The following is an 18,283-nucleotide window of genomic DNA, read 5'->3' on the forward strand; positions in this document are numbered from 1 at the left end:
AAATGACCAAGCAGAAAAAAATATCAGTGAATACCTAACACTGTTTTCCCTCTACATCAGAAAATTTGTCTAGAGACTATCCATTTTTTTTTTTAATTCTAGAGTTCTACATTGTGTAACAGAGAAACAGGAGTTGAAAAAAATATTCACGTTTCTGGAATATCTTTATCCATTCTTCCTCCAAGTAACAATCGATACCAAATTAGTTCACTTTGTACAGTTTGCAGAGAGTCAGGCTTAAGGTCACTGCCTCCTTGGGCCTCAACACTCAACTCTAGATATTTGGCATTTGCTCCTTCGATAGCTGACACCCCACTTCCACGTTTGTGCTCTATAAAGCATCTCCCCTATTGCCACTAGAGAACTTTTCTGAACTTGATCTGATCTTACCATCCTAAGTTTAAAATCCATCCGGCGGGGCTTTCCATTGCAAGACCAAATGTACACTATTTTAAAAGAGCCTTCATTAAGCACTTTTCTGCCCCTTAGTCCTCCTCCCTTATATCTTTGCTGACCCACATTTGAAGTTTGATGTTTTCTGAATATGCGGTTGCTTTGCTCCACCTAATCTAAGGACCGACATCTTCTCCCTCGTGGTCCCCAATCCTCACTCCCACCCACATGCGGCGATGGACCCACCACTTTCCTCCTTTTCCATACTATACCTGGGAAGCTCTCAGTCCTTCAAGACGTCCCCTTGGGGAGCCCATAGCAGGCTGCTGATCCTCCTGCCCCTGGGCTCTCCACAGTGGTAGCCATTTCCCTCCCACCAGTATTAGTGCCGAGAGCAAATACAGTGCCCTTTTCAGGACTTGATCACCAGAGCCTGGCCTGAGCCTGGGGGAGAGCCCAGTGCAGTTAATGGAGGGAAACAGAACAAAAGAGTTTCAGCTCCTTTACAGAAACGACCTCTTCAGATAGAGTCAGTGAAGTAAGTTACATAATGCCATAATTACTTCAGAGACTGAAGATGTCATACTTTTAATTTTGAAGTTTCTCAAAGGTTTTGAGCCTCTGTTGTTTGCTTAGTGGGTATTATTAACATTTTAAAGCAAAAGGAAGCGCCAAATGAAGTGAGACCAGAAGACGGTCTTAGGACTGTTTAATATAATAATTTAAAATATCTCATCAGTGTTCTGTGCCCTGGCTATTCAAAGTCCATCATTCATTACTGCACTTACCCTAGGCAGGCTTCGGGGGCTGTTGGGAGTTAAAGAAGGGCAACCCAGCTAACTCACTCTTCCTACCTTCCCTTCTCCTGGCCACATTTTGCTTTGTTCTCCATCTAGTGACTGACAAGGAGAAGCATAGCAGCGGTTTTTAATTCATCATCATATGGAAGGAGCTGGGGGAGGAGCCGTGACAGCTGGACCCACCAGGGCTCTGCAGGAGAGCTGCCTCTGCGTCACCCACTGGAAAATAGGGTGCATGTTGGGCTGGAGCTTCTGAGACCAGGGATTAAGGAGAGCCTGCTGCGCAGATGAGGAGGCTGGTGAAGGAGGGGCTGTGGCTGAGGGAGACCGTCACCCGTCAGGGGAAGCTGTCTGATAACCCAAGGAAGACACTATAAGACAGTTCCCCCCGCCCTAATAGCTTTATATTTCTGGAACTGTGTTGATTCATAGCAAAACTGAGAACATACAGAGATTTCCCACACACCCCCTGCCTCCACACATGTATGACTTCCTTCATTATCAACATCTAGCATCTTTATTAAAATCAATGAACCTACATTGGTATATCATAATCATTCAATGTCCACAGTTAGCACCAAGTTTGAAGCTTGTGCATACTGTGGGTTTTAACAAATGTAAGGTCCATATATCAATTATATAAATGTTTCACTGCCTTGAAACTCCTCTGTATTCTGTTTATCCCTCTCCCCCTCTCTGGCAGCCACTGTCCTTACTGGCTCCATAGTTCTCCCCTTTCCTGAATGTTACATGGCTAGGATGACACGGTCCAGAGCCTTTTCAGGTGGCTTCTTTCACTTAGTGGTATGCATTTAAGTTCCCTCCATGTCTTTTCATGGCTTGATAGCTCACATCTTTTTAGCATGGAATAATAATATTTCATTGTTTGGGTGTACTACTGTTTGTTTATCCATTCACCTCCTAAAATTCATTTTGGTAGTCCAGGTTTTAGCAATTAAGATCAAAGCTGTTGTAAACATTTGTGTGCAGGTTGTGTGTAGACAGAAGATTTCAACTCCTTTGGGTAAATATCAAGGAGTGTGATTGCTAGATTGTGTGGGAGGAACGTGTTCAGTTTTGAAAGAAACAGCAACACCTCTTCCAAGGTGGCTCTTTTGTTTCACGTTCCCACCAGCAATGCACCTGTGTCCCTGTGGCTCGCAGCCTGGTCAGCATTTGGTGCTGTCAGGTTCTGGACGTGGACCTTCCAGGAGGCATGCCGTGGGTAAGGCAGGATCCTGATGCTGATCTTGAAGTTGGAAGGAGCTCACAGAACTTTGCAAAGTAAGCAGGTCCTCCTTCTCATTCCATTTGCTGCAGCTTTTCCACTCATTTCAGGCAAGAGAGAGATTTGGACCTTTCCCTCTGTTCCTTGCTGCTTCTTGTCTCCGACAGGTCTAAATCTGGTATATCTCTTCACTTCCTTCCCCAGAGCACGGCCTTACCAAAATTGAATTTTGCTAACAATCCTCCAAGGCCTGATTTCACTATTATCTAAAAAGGAACACTTTTCTGACTCATCCGGGATTCAGACTCAAAATATGCCGTAGAGGGACTGACGTTGATACTGGGTTGACAGACACGGAGTTGGGTTTGGCCTTTCCTCCTGCAATATGTATTAGCTTTAATCTTGGATTTACAAATGTTTGGGTCCCGTCAAGCAACACCAACCTTCCAACAGCGAAAGGTTTCTGGCCTTGAGATTTGGTCCTTGTAACTGACAGTAACTACTCAGAGGCAATGTTTTAAAAATGTCACACACACATGCACTTCCCCACACGCATGCACACATGCACACACCCACACACACACACACATACATATGTTAACAACACATATATATGTTAAGCCTCTCTCTTTCCTATGTTAGAACTTTCTGGTTCTGATGTCATTTCTGGCAGAGTGTGAAGCACCCTTGCAGGAGCATTACAGGCTTTGCTTTGGAAGGTGGCCTCATAATAAAGGCAGCAGGACACACAGCTAGTCCTCACCAGTGGTTCACAGTGACGGGGAGGAGCAGAAGGACGGAGAATTCCAGGAGCTGTCACCAACACTCCGGGAAGACAGGAGGCCTTTGGATCTGAGAGGGTGTGTTCGGTCCCGGGTGTCCGGCCCAGGCTCTCCTGTGGAACAACGAGATGGTACGAGCCCCGGAGGAAGGAAAGCAGTCAACCTCTGCATCATCAGCTGTCCACTGGCTTCCTGGCGCTGCCCCACCCACCCAAGGAGCCACAGACCCTGTGGATGAAGACCACAGGCATTTACTCCCACACAGTTCTGGAGGCTGGGAGTCTGAAACCCAGGTGCTGGCTGGGTTGTGCCCCCCTGGCAGAATCCTGCCCTTCTTTGGCTCCTAGCTGCCTCATTCTTGCCTCTGCTTCTGACATCTTTCTGTGAGTCTGTCTTCATACTGTCTTTCCCGTTTCTACTAATGAAATGGGGTTTCCAAGGACTAAGGGTCACCCTACTCAGAATGACATCATTATAGACAATAAACCTACAATGACCTTTTCCCCCCAAAAGGTCATATTCATAGATACTGAGTAAAAGAAATTCTACTTATAGGTACTGGGAGAAAGAGCTTCAACATGTATTTCTGGGATACACAATTTAACCCATAAAAACTACCCAGCAAGTTTGAGAAGCGTGGCTCAATTCATGGAGTCCTGTGGCTGGGGCTTAAGAGATCATCAGGTTAAGCGTCTCTGATCCCATCTTTCCTGCAGAGGTCCAGTTCTGGCATCCATAGAATGCGGTCATTCGTCTTGATCTGGAATATATCTTCTCAAAGGGGCACATGCTTCTTCAGACTACCAGGTTTTTTTTTTTTTTTTTTGTGAGAGTTAGGCAAGAAACATTGAAGAGATTAGAAGTCTTCAGAAAATACAGTGAGCACAGCACAAAGTCACCTTGGGGACTTTCTCTCATGACTGGTGCCTGGAGTCCAAGTGCAGAGATGCATCAGGCTGTCTGTTGCATGGCTGCATTTTGAGAAGTGCTTGCACAGAAGAAAGAGCCAGGTAAATTCAAATTTAATTTGGAATTAAGGACTAACGAGCTCTGTGATCTTCAGCAGTGATAAAGTCATCTGAGCCTTTTTTTTTTTTTTTCTTGATCTCCCAGAGTTTTCAATTCAGTCTGCATGGGATCTGAGAGATTGTATTTCTAAGACATTCTCCATGAGATACACTCCACAAACCACCATTGAGGTGGATTCCAGTCCCTTTTACCAACCATGGCACCTTCTCCCAGCTAGTCAAAACAACTCAAGCTGACGCTTTTTTGAGAACGTCCCTCTGTCAAACACAGATTCTTTCTTCCAGATGAATAGAATGTGTTGTTTGTACTGGAAATTCCAGGTGGAGCTATATTGAATCTTGTCTCCACCTGAGAACATACTGTTGCTTAGCCCTTTCCCCTTCCTATGAGTGTTTTTGAGGGAGACAGAGCCAATGGGATAGATGGCTCATTGGTAGATAGACAGACGACTGAGGATTTATCGGGGAATTGACTTACATGGGCTGAGAAGTCCCATGGCATGCTGTTTCAAATTGGAGAAGCAGGAAGGCCCATAATGTGGCTCCAAGTCCAAAGTCCTCTGAACCAAGAAAAGATCTGAGGATGCATAGGGGTGGGCGGGTCCTAGTACCAGTTCTGGAGTCCAAATGGAGAACCTGGAATTCTATTGTTCAAGGGTAAAAGAAGAATATCCCAGCTCTAGACACCCTTCTGACTGTCAGAGATGGAGAGAATAAATCCACTGTTCCTCTGGCTTTGTGTTCCATCAGGTTCCTGCAGATAGGATGCTGTCTGCCCACCCTGAGGGTGGATCTTCTCCACTCTGTCTCCTGACTTCATGCTGGTCCTGAAACATCCTTACAGGCATAATCACAAGTACTGCTGTACCTGCTTTCTGGATATCCCTTGATCCAGCTTAGATCACACCTAAATGTACACATCATTCCTCTGTCCTACTTCCTTCCCTCTCCTTGTCCTCAGGGCACCCTCTTAATGAGTCATTTGAACAAACACTCTGACTCCTGGCTCTAGTACTTAAACCAAGACAGATCCTGTTAGTATATTTGTCCAACTCACCTCGTATTTGCAGGACCTCTGTGTTGGGCTCTTGAGAAAATATATGTCGCCTTTTCTCTGGTATCACGTGCACCCTTTGCCTTGCAATCTGTGTCTGAATACATCTTACAGTTTTCTTTATCCTGGAGTACTGCCACAGTTTTACAGAAATTACCTGAAGAATCTAAAGCAAGACATTGACATCGGAGGGAGTCAGAACTTCCCGGCCTCATGACCATAAGGCCACCATACCTGGGCAGGAGTCCCCACTGTGTTTTCTTCATCTGCTGTTCTTCAGTTTTTAATTTTTTATTTGTTCTGATGGATTGTACATGACAGCAGAACACATCCTGACACCTGATACATAAATGGAGCGTGACCTGGCATTCTTCTAGATGTGCCTGATGTAGAGTCACACTGGTCATGTAATCATATATTCATTGGTTAATAGAGTCTGATCCATTCTACTGTCCTTCCTTCTCCCATCCCCTCTCTCCTCCCTTCTTCACTCCCCTCTGCCTAATCCAAAATGCCTCTCTTTTTCCCTAGCCTGCCCTCCTTGTTGTGAATTAGCATGCACGTATCACAGAAAACATATGGCCTTTGGTTTGGGGGGACTGGTTTATTTCACTTAGCATGGTATTCTCCAGCTCCATTCATTTCTAGCTTCTGTAAGAGCACTTGTCTGTTACCACCCCTGCCAGAGTCCTTAGTATCATTTACCTTTTTCTCCTCAGTCCCCAGAAAAGGTTCATCGCAAGTGCTCAGTCCTTTGGGTCATGCTTCTGTTTCACCATTTACTAACTGTCTAATTTGAGGCAAGAGACTGATTTTTGCCTAACTTCAGTTTCCTCATCTCTAAAGTGGGACTGATAATAGGACAGTTTTATGAGGTTTGATAAATAATGCAGGTGAAAGTGTCCGACAGGATCCCTCTAAAGACCATAAACGCTCACTAATCTCAATTCCCTCCTGTTGGCGCTCCATCAAATTCTACTCCCCCTCTGCTGTTCTCTTTGGTTTTCTACATCTGACTTCCTCCCAGTCCCAGCCTTCACCACCTTCAGAGCCCTCTCCCTCCTCTGCTCTCTGAAAGTCAGTGCCTGTCAGGGAAAATGGAGAGAGAGGGCCATAGAGACAGGTGATGGCTTTGGCCTACACCCAACAGCGGAGAGTCTATTCGGCCTCTTCATTCCTTCTTCACTTCACAGATTCCTCACCGGCCAGGAGTTCAGAGCTCCCATGCTCCTAAGCGTAAGGGAAAAAATAGAAGAATGTTCACTTTCAAATCTGGCTCTGTTTCAACCTGGTTGACTGATGTTGGGTAAATTATTTTCTGGCTTCAATAGACTTATAAAATGGTAATGGAAGCAGGAAAGGAATCTTGCAATGGTTTCAAAGCAAAATGCAAGAGCATGTTTGAGCTTGTCTAACAGAAAGTGACTTTCAGTAGTATATAGTGAAATAAAAAGATAAATACCACGTGTTATTGTCCATGCAAGATTGTTCATGCAAGAGGTAAAACCCTGAAGAAAATCCACACCAATGATAATGGAAAGGGAAAGTGGATTTCATGGACAAAATTATTAAAAATATTTCCATGTATCTCAAAAAAAATCTGTGAATAAAATACACCCATACAAAGTGCTTAGAAAAGCACATGGACACAGATTTATAATGACTTTCATTAATGAATAAGTACTTTAGTAACCCTGGAGTTTTGACTCCATCCAGGCTTCCAGTCACTTAGTACCCTCTTGCTAAGCAGATCTGAGGAGGAAATTTCTAGATATTTCTAGTCAAAGCTAGTAACTAACTTGGCTAACAAAAGATGAATCAAAAACAGAAAGAAAGAAAGAAAAGAAAGAAAGAAAGAAAGAAAGAAAGAAAGAAAGAAAGAAAGAAAGAGAGAGAGAAAGGTAGGTTGCTTTTGGTCTTGAAAGTAGTGTTATAAATTCTTGAGCAGGAGGGAAGGTTGTTGTTTTTTTTTTCATTTTCATGGAAACAATGAAGTTCAAGTGAATCATGATATCAATTGGGATTTGGGAAGAGTGAAGACATGCAGGCTGATGTTGGCTGTAGTTATAGAGAGAGAGCAGAAGAAAGGGGGAAGAACACACAGTTTGCTTTGGGAACAAACTGAGTTTGATTCTAGGTTTTGCTAAAGAACTGGTTATGTAAAACCAGTGAGTGATTCTATCTGAAATTTGTTTTCCTCATGTAAAGAAGGAGTGTTAGCACTTGAAACTTTTGTATTAAGTGTTTTATATCATGTACCTAAAATAATATCTCAACATGCTTTTGATTTTATAAATAGGAGAGATTATAATCAAGCAATCTGATTGGATGGTGAACCCAGCCAAAGCCATCTAGCATAAGTTTAAATTTTCCTGATCTCTACATTCTGGCAAATTACAAAGAACTTTCTAATCTGAAACAACAATAAACATGACAATTGTCAAGAAAGGGAATTGGTACAGGATACAGAATAAAGGACGCGATTGTTTGTCTGTGATGGGAAATGGGACTGCGGGCTCTGTGTGCAGGGCTTCTGGAGGGGTGGCACTAGGCAGGTGATGTGTGAGTGGAGGCCTGGAGGAGGGAAAGAAGCCACAAGGAGTGAGAGGGAGACCATGCAGGAGGCGGAACAGGTGTGCCCAAGGCCCCGAAGCTAAGGCTCCTGATGTGCTTTGGAAACTGAGCACATGTAGCAGGAGTACCTTAGGTTCCTGGAAACATGACTCATGTAAGGCTCAGATGAAAACCAGTCGAGGCCTTTTAAATAAATGGACTTAATATATGTACTTATAGGATCACTCCCAGCTTTGTGGAGGGGGCGAGGACAATGCGAAACTGATAGCAGGGAGACCCCTTAGAGACTGAATGCAATAGAACAAGCCCAAGGACAGAGGGCAGGAGCCACGGCTTGACCTAGGGAAGTGGTGGTACTGGAGATGACCCCCACCCCCACCTTTCCCTTTGGAAATGGCCAATGATGCTTCCTGGATTTCCAGTTTGAGTAGCTGAGTGGATGGCGTCACCATTTAATAGGACAAGGGAACACTGGAGATGGGAAAGTTTTCAAGAGGTTTTAGGGAAAAACTAAAAGTTCAGTATTGGAGATGCTAACTTTGAGATGCTGTGAGACAAGGTGGAACCAATAAGGAAACAGCTGGATGCGCAAGACCCAATTCTGAGAAGAGAGATGGAGGTGATAAGGCTTTGGGGATCATTAAAACAGAAAGTCCCTATGACTATAGGAGATGCCCTAGGCCTGGGAGGTAGGCTCAGCTTGAGCCCAGGAAACACTGAGTCCTACCAGCGAGGCAGAAAAGAAGAGGCAGCATTTGAGAGTGAGGGTTGAGGAAGAGAGCCTGGGATCGTGGAAGCCTAAAGGGGAGAATATGTCAAGAAGATTCAAGGAGTCGGGGAGATTAAGATGGGGAAGGCTTGACAACACTGGGTGACTGAGATGGCGAAAGGAAGAACTTCAGTGGAGTCTTCCTGGGGAGATGAGTGGCTATACAATGAAACCAAGCTTAGGAGAGGAGTGCAGGAGAGGTTTGGTTGTGCAAGGGGTGAAATGGAGGCATCTGGAGGAGACTGTGGTTTGAGGGTGGATTTGTGTTTCTTTGGTTTTGTAAGACAGTTAAAACTAGACAAGTTGGTAAACTGTTCGGAATGACCATGAATAGAGGAGGAGGGCATGGTGGTACCAGAGATGGAGCAGAGAAGCAAAGCCTTGGAGAAGGGAAGAGAGGACAAGATGACGTTACTTGTTGAGGAATTGACAGTTCAGAGTGAGGACAGTGAGTGCATTACACAGGTGGTGTGGAACTAGTCAGGAAGGATTCTCCTCTAATGACTGGGCTCTGGTACATCAAGCTGTCTACACGCTGGCCCTTTTATGATAACCTACTGTGGGGTCAGCATGGTTGTTTGAGTCTGGGGACAATTTGTCTATCTTGGATTCCTGGGCTTCAGAGCAAGCAAGTTGCTGATTATATTCTCAGCACAGGTCAGCCACCCATTTCCTTCTGAGCTTGCAAAAATCTCCATGCTTTGAGGCTTTTAGTACCTCTGGGCATTTACCTACAGAAAAGTTCTTTCTGTGATGTTTTGAACTTGTACTAATACCGGAGTTTAAATTTCCTGGAAGGGTTTGGTTTCAAAGCTCATATATAAGAACATGACTGTTGGGTGTTGTGGTCCATGCTTGGAATCCAGAGACTCGGGAGGCTAAGGTGGGAGGATCACAACTTCAAGGCCAGCCTCAGAAACTTAGGGAGGCTCTAAACAACTTAGCAAGACTCTATCTCAAAATAAAAAAAAAATAAAGTGTAGGGGACATAGCTCAGTGGTCAAGTGTCTCTGGGTTCAATCCCCTGTACAAATAAACAAAAAGAAAAAAGAACATCACATATTTGAATCATTGCTTCTGAAAATTCCCTAAGTCATTCAAATCACAGAGGAAGCATAACGTAATGAAACATCAGACTTGATAAAGCTTGGATGGCTGAATTGGATTCCTGGATCTGCAGTTTACAAGCTGGAGTGAGAACATTTGAGCTCTATTCTTCTCACATCTAAAATAGTTTCAAGTAGATGTTAAAGCAAACGTGTTTTATAGACTATTAAATATTCCTAAAATATCCCAGGGCTACCAGGAGGCCAACACAGGCATTGCTTGTCTGTTTCACTGTGATGTCATTTGCACTGATTGTCCAAGAAACTGGTGGCGCTAGGCTGTCTTGATAATTTCCTCATTTGTCACCATTACACACTTGCAGGACAAAAAATAGAAATGCTAATTTTATTTATGAATATCCTTGCTATAATAGTAGATACAATTAATGTTATAAACCTCAACCTCAATCTGAGTCCACTTGAAAGTTTTTTTTTTCTGTTTTAGTAAATGGGAAGTATGCGTAAAGCGTTTCTTTTTTATTTGGGGGAGGTACTGGGGATTGAACTCATGGGCACTCAATCACTGAGCCACATCCCCAGCCCTATTTTGTATTTTATTTAGAGGGCGTCTCACTGAGTTGCTTAGTGCCTCCCTGTTGCTGAGGCTGGCTTTAAACTAAGGATCCTCCTGCCTCTGGAGCTACTCGGAGTACAGGCTTGCACCCCACAGTGCCCCGCCCTACTTAAGCATTTGTGTTGCAGACTGAAGCACAATGATTGTCTCTGAATAACAATTAGTGGTATTTTTTTGTTTGTTTGTTTCAGTTGTGAGCTAAAATAATCATTTGTCTTTCATGGAACATCACTTTTATTTCAAAGAACATTGAATCGATGAATATTGCCTATTTGTACTTGGGGATTTGGCAATATTGTCTCACAAATGGACAAAGTAAGCCTATTACTTCAAGGAAAACAACTAATGCCATTTGTTACCAGTGATATAACTCAAGTTTTCTTGTGAAAATCAGAGTTTTGGAAAACTTAGGTCCGTGAACTTGACAGCTTCCCAATACTTAAGGATGCTGCTGATGAGGTTATGTATGTACTGCTGATGACTATAATTTCTTCTGATATTGTGAAACACAATACGTTTCAACCCTTGAAAAATCTGCAGAACTTGATGGGCACCTACTGTTCAAGTGATCAATGCATGGGGTTTAAAACATAAAGCATGGGTGAAAGATCTGCTTGAAATGTAATGTAGACCCGTACGTTTAGTGTAACAGTACAAAATGATTAGTGGCATGGTTTCAGATTCCCAGTACAACTAATCTGCCAGAAATTACCACTTGCCAGTTTTGGTATATCAGAAGAGAATCTTTACTATTATGTGAGGAGAATGTTAAAATTCCTTTCACTTTCCAATCACATTTCTAGACTCATCCAGATTTTCTTTACATACTTGAGCCAAAATGATAACGCACAAGATTGAATGCAGGAGTAGAAGTAAGAACTCAACTGAATTCTAGTAAGCAGCATCTTCAGGAGAGTTGATAAAGCAATGCCATTCTTCATACACACACACACAAAAATTTCCTGTTCTTTCTTGAAAAAAGAATATTTTTAATGAAATTCTAATGTTACTTAATAACCTTTGCATTTTTAATTTCTAATATGTTATATTTTGATAGACAGAATCCACACAAACTTAAGCTCTTCAGGATCCTCAGATATTTAGAGAGTAGACATTTTCTTGAGACCAAAACATTCTACCTAATTCCCAGGTTGTTTGAGACCTATAGAGTTCAGTGTTTGCAAAACCCTTAGAACAGGAGCTGACATATTGTAGGTGCTACATGAATACTTGGTCCACAAACATGGCACAACATTATTTTTGGTTAGATATAATGAAAGGCATGAGAGGTGGGATGCTTCAGCATATTGCAATAATATCATGTCTTCCCAAGACCAAAAATCTCCTTACGGGGAAGCATGAGCTCGTAGCATGGGATAATGGGTGGAAAAATCTGATTTTTGAGTCCCTCATGATTGCTTTCCTCCTTTTACACTTGCCTCCACTTTTTCACCCCTGATTGGGGGTTTAAATTGAACTAAGTAGAAGTAGATCTTGTGCGACTGGATTCCAGTCATGCTTCTAAGCATGATTTCAGTCATGCTTCTAGTTAGATGATTTATAAGACCTAGCATTTTCCCAGAGGAAAAACTCAATCTGGAGGGAGAAACAAAAACATGTAGCAATAATTATAGTCATGTAGAAACAGAGCATTTAGGTGAAAAAGCACATGCAGGTGGGAAGAGGCACGTGCCTCTGGATGGGAAGAATACTTGAAAAGGAGTTTTCTTTAATTAAATGGTAAAGACCAGATAGAATTTGCTAATTAGAAAAGAGAGCAGTGTATCTGGGAGAGCTTACAACATGGCATTAAAACCTTGAAGACCGTAGGCTTTAAGTTTCATTTAGAGTGGAGAATGTCTCTGGGGGAGTAGTGGAAGGTGAAGGTGGTCAAGTGTGTGGGGTAGTATTGGAGCCCATGTGTCTCCTGCCTGCTGGAGACCTGGAGGCAGGTGTCAGGTGTGATCCTACAGACCACCTTCTTTCCTGCCACCAGCCTAGAAGCTGGCTTCTTTCCCCAAGGCCTGGTCCACTTTGATTACATCTTCTTAGCTGTCCCTAACTTAGTTGGTGGTGTCAATGTCCAACTCTGCAGTTTGGACCTGGCTCTGAACCCCTGGGCCATTCTAGACTTGACATTTCAGAACGTCCCTGACCCTGAGAGTGCACAGGTAGTGGACAGGGAGTCGCACCAGAAGAAACGCCACAGGCACCGAAGGTTTCTGAGGAACTTCACAAAAGAGGCCGCCAGGGTCCAACACCCAGAAGAAGTGAGGGAGTGAATGCGAGAATTTTCTGGAAGGAGAACTGATGAAAAATTATGGCTGGATGTGACTTACATCCACATTCAGAAAATTGAAACTTTTTTAAAAAAATTTAATGCCTGAGAACAAAATGATGGCATTTAGCAAGACAGGGAATCAATATACTTGAATGTTGTTGATTTTAAAATAAGTTTATAATATTATTATTATTAGTCTTCTTAGTGGAAGTGTCTGCATCTGTCTTTCCTTCTTGACTCCCTGAATCCAATGAGCATAAAAACAATTATGGTGCCACATTTCTCTGTAACAAGCTCCAGGGCAGCACCCTGGGGACTCCATAGGTTGCCCCCTCACAGCTGGGCTCCCCTCTCCTTTTTTTTGAACTAACACCCACAAAAGTTAATTTTAATTGGAAATAAAATATGCAACAAACAAAATAAAAATACTTAATTACATATAAATCAGCCAAAGAACTCATAATACATAAAAGATCACTTGATGTTTATGACAATAAAAATTGTGTTTAAATATACCAATCAAATTGAGGAGTACCACACACAATCTAAGTCTCCATTACAAATGTGCATTTTATGTCATACAACAAAATAATGTATGAAAACAATCAGTGAGCGAATGAAATATAACACAAGACAGTTTTAATTATTTACAATAACTACTTTTGACCATCTGACACTGACAAATGTGACAAGTATGTTTTATAAGACAAAGTGACCGAATTCTTTACCATAGAAACTCTATAGTATTAGGAGATCTGGCTTCAAAGACACCTTTTTCCAATGAAAATGTGTAGATTTTTTAACATTTTAATCAACCTCTCTTTTGTCATTTTCCTTGCCTATAAAATTGAAAACATAAGACCTACATCTAATAAAGTTATTAAGAATTTAACATATTTGCTTTAAAGTTAAGTGTTTACATAAAGCAGGGGAAATTAAATTTAAATTTTTTAAAATGTTTTTTTATTAATTCATTATAGTTATATATAATATTGGGGTTCATTTTGATATAAGCATATATGCATTTAATATAATTTGCTCCATTTCAGGCCTCAGTATTTCCTCTTTCCATCCCCTGACCCCTCCCCTGTTCCTCTTCCTTTAATTTCCTGTTCTTCTTTTACCCAGAATTAGACAGGCAGACAGGCAAGGGTCAAATCCAGAGAATGGAGGGACTGAAATGTCAATGCCTTCAGAGCCCTTCCTCCACCTTTATCAGAATGACTTGCCCCTGCTCCCACCTGTTGCTCAGGTAACCTGTCCCAGGGATTGTCCCTCCCTACAGGGAGTTGTTAATTATGCTCCCTTCCATCCCGGATCACTCCACCTTGGCCCCTCTAGCCCATCTGCTTCTCACCTATTGGCCATCCCGCAGAGCATCTCCTGGTTTACAGAAGGAGAGAGAAGAGGGGAAGAGAGCAGGAGAAGGAAGGAAGCCTAGGACATATAAAAAGGCGGAACACCTTCACGTCTGGGGATACCAGCTATGGCCCCCCTCCTTCCCGGGAGAAGTCTGTTACCCCTTTTGAAATAAGCCCTGCTTTATATGCCTGCCTCCGCGTGCTTCTCTAATGCTATAGTTCAACATGTGAGGGAGCAGGACTGCAGGTTCACTTTCTGGGGGAGGATGCCTGCTCAGGGGGGCAGCATTCTGAGACTGCTCATCTCAGCCTCACAGTGACTCATCTCTTGCCACCACCAGGCCTGGACAAATGCTGTGGTCTTTATAATTCTGCTTATTCAAGCAGCAGAGGGGGAGTCCTGTGGTCCAGCGAGTGGGACCAGCCAGTGCTACAGCCTTGAGCCTCTCTCCCTGGGAGGTGGATGGAGCTGTTCTAAGCCCTTACAACCAGTTATAAATTACTTTCAGCGAGCTAAGGTCAAAGGCAGGGAAAGAATAGAATGTGACAACACTCAGGATTTATGCGGCCCCTTTACTCCAAGGAGACCAAGTACTTCAAATATATGATCTAATTTGCCCTCCTCTGATCCCTGGGAAATGGAGGGCTTGTGGGGGAGAGGGGAGTGATTAGAATCAGATAGGAGGGCTTTGGTTAGCAACCTTGAATTATCAACGAGGCAGCATGGTTTCTTCTCTTTCCGTTTCTTAAAGAAAGTGAAGCTGGCTGAAATTTCCAAAATGGCTTCTAATCTTTTTGTTTCCTTGATGAACTTGAGGAAGGTGCTAGAAGATGTTCCACATTTAGTGGGGCACCTTTGACTATATTTCTGGGGGAAGTGATGTGCTGATTCCAAAAAGTATGTTAATTATCAGGCTAAATAAACAAGCAAACTATGATGTGAAAAAATCTATGATAAGGTCATTCCTAAAAAGAAAATTAAATATTGAAAATAAATAATTATGTCTGGAATAAATGCCCAAGATTGATTTTCATACATTTGCAACTGCCATCTTAATATCCGAGTCTCTTTCATGAATGAAGATTCCATTTCCTGCTGATAACAACGTATCTCTGAAGCCCAAGGTCATGCAGAGTTAGAACTCTGACCTCTTCCACATTTTCTACACCCCTATCTTGGTCTCTGTATCAGTTGAACTGGTCTCTGTCCTTGTCCTCCCTCACCCACCATACGCACAAAAGGCAGCAGAAAATGGTAGAAATAAACACCATAAAAGCAAAGTGAAAAGGTAAAAGGGTTAAGGGAAATGACAACAGGAAAAGAGATTACAGGAATTAATGTTTCCATGTAGCTTTGGGCAAAGGTGATAAGGGGTGGGGTGACTATTTACAAGCTGCACGAGGCTGTCAGGGGAAGATTTGGGGATCTCAGAACAGAAGATGGAAATTCAGCAAAGTCACCTGGGAGAAGATCAGGATGAAGACAAGGGGATCACTCAGCCTGGTAGCCCAGAGCAATGAAAGTGAGCTCGCAGGCAAGGCAGGTGCCCTAAACGTGAGTTCAGAAATGCGCTTTTAACCTTCAAATGAATACTCGGACCAAACATCAAATGCGTGGAGTGAGTTGACCCAGGGGAGATTATAAACTATAGAAATGCTGCGAAGGGACTTCCTGCACTTCCTGTATGTAGCTGGTGGAGATGGGAGTGAAGGTATGGGCGTCACTTCCTGAATATAGCTGGTGGAGGTGGGAGTGAAGGTATGGGGGCCACTTCCTGAATGTAGCTGGTGGAGGTGGGAGTGAGGGTGCAGGATTACTTCCTGTATGTAGCTGGTGGAGGTGGGAGTGAAGGTATGGGGGCCACTTCCTCTATGTAGGTGGTGGAGGTGGGAGTGAGGGTGCAGGATTACTTCCTGTATGTAGCTGGTGGAGGTGGGAGTGAAGGTATGGGGGCCACTTCCTCTATGTAGCTGGTGGAGGTGGGAATGAAGGTTTGGGGGCCACTTCCCGTAAGTAGCTGGTGGAGGCGGGAGTGAAGTAGTTGGAGTTGATTCCTGTATGTAGCTGGTGGAGGAGACAGTGAAGGTGAAGGGGTTACTTCTTGTATACAGCTGGTGGAGGAGGGAGTGAAAGTGTGGGTCACTTCCTGTATGTAGCTGGTAAAGGTGGGAGTGAATGTGTGGGGGTCACTTCCTATATGTAATGTGTAGGACTGGGTGTGGGGGTCCCTTCCTCTGTGTATCTGGTGGAGGTGGGAGTGAAGGTGTTGGGGTCACTTCCTGTATGTAGTGGGTGGGAGTGAAGGTATGGTGGTCACTTCCTGTAGCTAGCTGGTGGAGGTGTGAGTGAAAGTGTCAGTTCAGGTGAAGATCCTGGGGCTGGTGCCAAGATTCTAGCAGGCGGAGTGTTTAACGTTCTGGGGCAGCACTGACTGGGCTCACTGGGTGCCACATGACACGCAGCGATTCTGTAAGCTTTTATGAAGGATCCTACACCCGAGTGACAGAGAGGGCTGTCAAACATTTGCTTAGAGTCCTACTATTTCAGACAGTCTTAACATACAGGCTGATGTATGGTATTTATTTAATAAACTTCCTAATCTATTCCAAATTGTTATCACAGCCTTAAGTCACTCTTTATTACCAATTGTGTCATAGCATTTATTTATGCCTAGCTACAGATACTCAGGTGACTAAGATAGTTCCTCCCTGGCCATCTAAATCTGAGGCTTGAAATGTAGCTAACTTTATTTTAAAGAGAAAACTAATAATTGTAAAATGTCATTAGGCAGGAATTTGGGACGTTGAGTGGAACAGGCTGTGAGTATCCGCAGGAGGCTCAGAGATTCTGTCCTGACCGAGTGTAGCACAGCGAAGCCTGGGACCTGAGTCTGGAATCTGGCTGGTACTCTTCTCACCAAACCATCGGACTTCCTTTCTTTTCTTCTTTCCATGTCTTTCATGTGTGGTCTTTGCTTGTTTAACAGGGGAAATTTAACAGTAAATATAAAATGCTCCTTTAAATACCATAGCCTCAGAATATAAAGCTGGATAATAAAGAACTGTCATTATGGGGGCATTCTCTCATAATACAGCATTTAATCCCTGGAAAGGGTGCACTCTCTCTCTTTCTTCAACGTTCAGGGACACTTTACTACTGAGCTACATCCCTTTTTATCTTTTTTTTAAATTATTGAGATAGTGTCTCAGTTAGTTGAGGAGGCTGGCCTCAAACTTGCCTTAGCATCCTGAGTAACTGGGATCATTGGTATGTGACACTATGACCAGCCCCAGGGTATGATTTATTTTATGTTGCTGGGGTAGACATCCAGAAGCTTGAAAGAAGTGATGGTCCTCATGAAATGAAGTAGAAATGTCAAAACAGACTGTAGAAGAAGGGTTCAAGCAGACACAGAGAAGTAGTCATGCTAAGGTCTCTTTAAAATGGAAGAACAGTGAACTCACAGGATGACTGTATTCTTTGGGAGGCCCAGGGGATATTCTGTTGAGGTGATAAGAGATGCACTGTGAGGGGGACCTTGGCATTATTAAGAAGCTTAGTAGCCACTTCTTTCTGCAGGCTGAGCTAACAGCAGGAGTTGCTGCTACAGAACTGAACTACCGAGCAGTGTTGGTAAACAAAACATCTGGGATTCTTGTTTAAAAAACAGAAAAAAAAAACATTTTTTTTCTTCCACAATTCTTTGACTTGCTCTTTGTTTTATTTGCTATTTAAATATCTTCCAGGGGTGTGTGCTTCCAGGAGTGCAAGATTTTTCCAGGGTAAGAGTATACCCTTGAATTAGGAAGACTTCTCAAAAGAAACAGAATCAATAATATTGATTGATTGATTGGAATTGGCTGAGGTGATTATGAAGGCTAAATCTCACAGTTTGCACCAAGCTGGAAATTCAGGAGGCCTGTTGTGTAGTTCCAGTCTGAGTCCATGTTCAAAGGCATAAGATGACTGATCTTTTAGCTAGAAGACACCAGATACAGAGAGTGAAGGCTCCATTACTCAGTCTTTCTATTGAATTCACTCCTTTAGTGAAATCAATGAGGACCACTCACTTTGGGGAGGAAAATCAGTTTACTGATTTAAAAGTTGATCTCATCAGGAAGCACCCTCACAGGCACACCAAGGATAATTTTAAATCAAATATCTGTGCACCCTGTGGCCTGATCAAGTTGACACATTAACATTAACCATCAAAGAGCTATAGATAGCATGTACTCTGGAAATTTTAGTAAGATACTTGTGTTGCAGAGAGTGGAAGGCATAACATAATACATTCAGGGCCCACTATATGAATAAGAAAATAGGATAATACTT

At 43.0% G+C, this 18,283-nt stretch overlaps 1 protein-coding gene across 3 annotated transcripts in view; it reads right to left on the bottom strand.

The window, feature by feature from the left end:
- The window catches only part of LOC144373623 (TATA box-binding protein-associated factor RNA polymerase I subunit A-like), a 52,999-nt gene that overhangs the window by 7,848 nt on the left and 26,868 nt on the right, over positions 1-18,283 (bottom strand). Inside the window, exon 8 of one of the 3 annotated variants that reach the window (XM_078036670.1) lies at positions 1,692-6,515. The exons of 1 other annotated variant lie outside the window; for it this stretch is intronic. The gene's annotated coding sequence lies outside the window, so the exon portion shown is untranslated. Of the gene's footprint in view, positions 1-1,691; positions 6,516-7,308; positions 17,930-18,283 lie in introns of those variants that run through there. One more of the 3 variants, XM_078036668.1, reaches the window with a different exon arrangement.

The sequence above is a fragment of the Ictidomys tridecemlineatus genome, unplaced genomic scaffold, assembly GCF_052094955.1.
Source record: "Ictidomys tridecemlineatus isolate mIctTri1 unplaced genomic scaffold, mIctTri1.hap1 Scaffold_45, whole genome shotgun sequence".
In the NCBI taxonomy this organism is placed as follows: Eukaryota; Metazoa; Chordata; class Mammalia; order Rodentia; family Sciuridae; genus Ictidomys; species Ictidomys tridecemlineatus.